We start from the raw sequence: 4,568 nt of genomic DNA on the forward strand, positions 1-4,568 counted from the left end.
GGAAATCGTGTTGGTGAACACGAATCAATAGATTAAAAATCGTGTTGGTGAACACGAAGTGCCATGAGACTGGGTTGCATGGTAGCATGGCTGAGCACCAACATTAGGCTAAAAATGTACTGTTGTTCGGCGTGATGATGTTTAGTATAGTCTCATTTAGTCTCTTAAAGACACAACAAAGCTTAGGAAATTCACAAGTTAGGTGTTTTACTGACGTATTTAATGTCCTAGAACAAAACGTGAACATCTCTTAAACTTAACAGACATTATTTCAGGCATCTAAATGTTGACTTTGAAACAAGGGAACCGCAAGTGGTAAAAGCTCATTGCTTCACCATGGCATTGATTCACCTCATTGAGTTCAGATTTCCCTCCATACTGTAAGATAAGTAAATGCTGATTGTGGTCAGCACAACTCTAACTCCCATTAATCAGAATCAGAAACAGGTTAATTACCAGGTAGGTGTACACATACGAGGAATTTGACTTGACGTCATGGTGCGTACAAAAAAACAAAAAAAACATGAATTAAAACACAGGTAGGGAACTAGAACAAATGTTATATAATAAAATATAACAGTATTTACATTGCAATGAAATGGAATGAAAAAGGGAATCAAATATGAATAAAAATCGGCAGTAATAAAAAAGACAAGATAACAGATTACATTACATTACATATACAGATATAGCATACATTATGTGTGCATTAATGTAATGCATAGAGTCTGTGTTGTGGCTGAGGTAAAGTGTCAGTGGGGGGGCCGGGCCTTGTTTATGAGGGGAAAAAACTGTTCAGGTGGCTGTCGTTTTTTGTTTTTGAATATCCATTTGTGAAAAAAAAGTCCAATGACCAAAGCTACACTGACCCTCCTGCCAGTCATTTCCTGAACAAAAAAGGGGAAGGAAAAATCATTCAGATACTATAAATACTGATGTTCAAACCTGGTCTCTGCCTCTTTCTTTAATAACTCTAAATCATATTATTTGTCTTTTGGGAAAGATGTGCACAGCTAAATAAATAGTTCAACATATTTCAATAGGGACATTTGGGTGGTCAAAGTGCAGTCCTGATTCTGCAATTAAATTAAAACTGCAAAAATAGAAATAGAAAGAACATATGCTTGTGTTTTACCTTTGCGGTAGCAAATAGCACGTGGAAAGTGATTAGCCAAGCTTAGCACAAAGAATGCAAACAAAGTGAACATCTAGCTCTCCTGAAAAATAAATCGCCTTTAAGCACCAATGGATGCCACAATGTTGAGCTATTCTTTTTAAGAAAAGCTTGTTCAATATTGGTCCTGGGACCTGTTCAATATTTGAATGTCTTATGCGCTTGATAGTACATTTTGTGTTCCATAAAAGCATATGCCTCTTTTCTTCTTCCCCTAAAGTGAGATGAGAACATTGATGCACCTTAACTTACTCCCTCTGCTGTGATAATACTTCTAGGAGCTGTACAATCCACTGCACCCAGCTGTTGGTTGTAAATAGTTGCAGCACGTAATTCACGCCTCCACTCCATGCTGGTTACCAGGGAGATCAAGGTATGACATGGGAAGGAAACAGGAAGTACAAAAATAAGAGACATGCAGAACCATAACGTCGGAACTATTGCATTGTTTAGAGAAGTTGTGAAGTACTTTGCACAACACTTTGAAGAGCAGCTTAGTTCTCCCTTCTTAAGTACCTCCACCTCTGTGATTCTTTCCAGGTGATCATGATTGAGTGTGCAGACCTGAATGTCATCAACTACCAAGAGGTGGAAGAACTTAAACACACGATCAAGGTATGCAGGGAGGGCTAAACAGAGGGAGGGTGTGATTTGTCTCCAGACAGCAGGAGGAATAATAATAATCTCTTCCCTTTCCTCAGGTTTTATCCATCATCAAGTGGAGGGGTCCTAAGAGCAATGAGCTGTCATCTCAGTTTTGGAAATAGGTGTTCTTTTACTTCATTAAAATAAGTAATCCCACACTATCTCAATAACAGAACAAAAGTATGATGATCAAAACGTGCTTAAAGAGGCCCTAGTATGTTTTGGGAGTTTTCACTTACCTGTAGTGTGTAGGTTTTTGTGCTTGTAAATGGTCTGCAAAGGATAAATCCCTGTGTTCCTTCCAGAGGGAGTTTCTCTCACAGCCCACCCCCCCCCCCCACATAAGAGGCTTCTCAATACTCAAATTTCCCCTCCTCGACTTCTCGACTCCTCGGTCCTCCGGTGGTGACCCGGAAATGAATTTCAGCGCGCCATTTTGAAGGACATCTAATTTCTCTAAATGCACACCGAGGACAGAGGATCGAGTGTCGAGGAGGCTCTATGGAGGAGCTATAACCGAGGATACACTGATGGTTCCTCCACGACGCACGGCCGGACTTATCTCAGCCAATGACAGCTCTGCATGCATCCCCTGGATATTATTTTAGAAACTGCTTTCATCGCGTCGCGATGTTTCCAGAGAGAACAGCTGTGAAGTCCGTGCAGAAAGCAGAGCAGTGTGTACAATATATATCACTCAGTATAACAGGCCTACTCTCTTTATTTGCTTTAGTTTAGTAGATAACTACAAACAAAGAGTCGATATTTTTCTAAGACCATTTAGTGCTTCACATAATAAAATATACAACGGCTGTAGCCTGATTATGCTTTAGGAGCTGTAGGTGTGGGGGGAGACCGGGTACAGTTGAAACACGGGTTGGTTGTAACACCCTCAATATCTCCAATCATAAACAAGCTAGAGTGATGACACTCACTCTGCACATGCGCAGTTAGATGGTAAGATCGCCGAAATAAAAAGGAGCCACGTTTGATTATCTCACGTAAGTTATCAGCAAAAGTGTGTTTCTGAGGTCAAATATTAACTAAAATGATATGATGTATTTTTTGGATACTGTCTTGAGTTCAAAATGTCTAGGAATCCAAACTAGTATTATTAGAATCACTGTTTTGTAAGCTACAAATATAGCTAGCTAAATATGGGTCAAGCTAGCAATCAGGCAGGTTCACAGGGGGTGAAGCAAGACTGGTGGTTCTGGGACGGTTGTAACGGGACGGTTGTAACATGGCACATTTACAATGATGGCTCATTTGCTTGAATGATCAATTGTTCATTCAAGCATTGATTGGTGTGCATTGTCCCTGTAAAAATAAACAGAATTAAATACTGTACAGTAGGCATAAAGTGTGTCTGTGTGTTTACAGTATGCCAAGTATCAGACAGAGGAAGACCGACAGGGGAGTGCCACTTGCTCTGCTGCAGGTGGCCTCAGGTGAAGTTCAGGAGGGCAAATCATTCAGGGAAGTGGCAAAGTCCCTGGATATATGCCATGTCACCCTGTACCGGTTCCATAAGAAGAGGCTGAGGTCGGAGAGTCAGGGATCACACACATCCCCAAGAGTAGGCTACTGGACTCCAAAGAAGGTGTTCTCAACAGAGCAGGAGATGCTATTGAGAGACTAGCTGATGGAGGCAGCTGATCTATATTATGGTCTCAGCTCAAAGGAGGTAGGTCATAATTAAGGTAGAATAGGCTATCTATAGGCTACTGAACAAAAGAAAAGTAAGTGATCAAATATATTGAGGCCTATAGTGAACAGACAAGTGAAATATTTTCCAATGTATATTCATTTTAGGTGCGGAAGTTTGCCTATGAATTGGCAAAGAACTACAACTGCAACTTCCCTCAAACCTGGGCAGAGAAAGAGATGGCCGGAGCTGACTGGCTCACAACGTTTTTGAAGCGGCACCCTACCCTCTCCATACGCAGACCTCAGGCTACCAGTCTCTCACGGGCTACAAGCTTCAACCGAACAAATGTGAAAAAGTTTTTTGACAACCTGTCTGCAGTCCTGACGAAGCATGAGTTTGTCACACAGGACATTTGGAATATGGACGAAACCGGAGTCACAACTGTCCAAAACCCTGGGAAGATTGTTGCCAGAAAAGGGACGAAACAAGTCGGCAGTGACATCTGCAGAGCGGGGCACTCTCGTCACACTTGCATGTGCTGTAAATGCATTGGGGAATTCCATCGCCCCAATGATGATATTCCCCCGGAAGAAGTTTCATCCCTTCTTCACCAGCAATGGCCCTCCTGGCTGTATTGGCACAGCAAATGGGTCTGGGTGGATGCAAGAGGAAGACTTTTTGGTCTTCCTCAAGCACTTCCAGAGCCATACCAAGAGCTCACAGGAGTCAACGGTGCTGCTGATTCTGGACAATCACTCCTCCCACCTTTCTGTGGAGGGGATTAATTTTTGCAGGAGCCATGGGATCATCCTCCTCTCTTTTCCTCCCCACTGTTCTCACAAACTACAGCCCTTAGATCGCACTGTATATGGGCCACTGAAGAGGCACATCAACAGCCGCTGTGACAATTGGATGAAGACTCATCCAGGAACCACAATGACCATTTACGATCTGCCGGGCATTGTAAAGAGTGCCCTTCCTCTGGCTGCAACGCCATCAAATATCCAGGCAGGGTTCGCGTGCACTGGAATTTGGCCTTTTAATAGAAACATTTTCAATGATATCGACTTTGCTCCATCCCAAGTCACAGACCGCCCA

Source organism: Notothenia rossii (genome assembly GCF_949606895.1).
Source record: "Notothenia rossii genome assembly, chromosome: 3".
Taxonomy (NCBI): domain Eukaryota; kingdom Metazoa; phylum Chordata; class Actinopteri; order Perciformes; family Nototheniidae; genus Notothenia; species Notothenia rossii.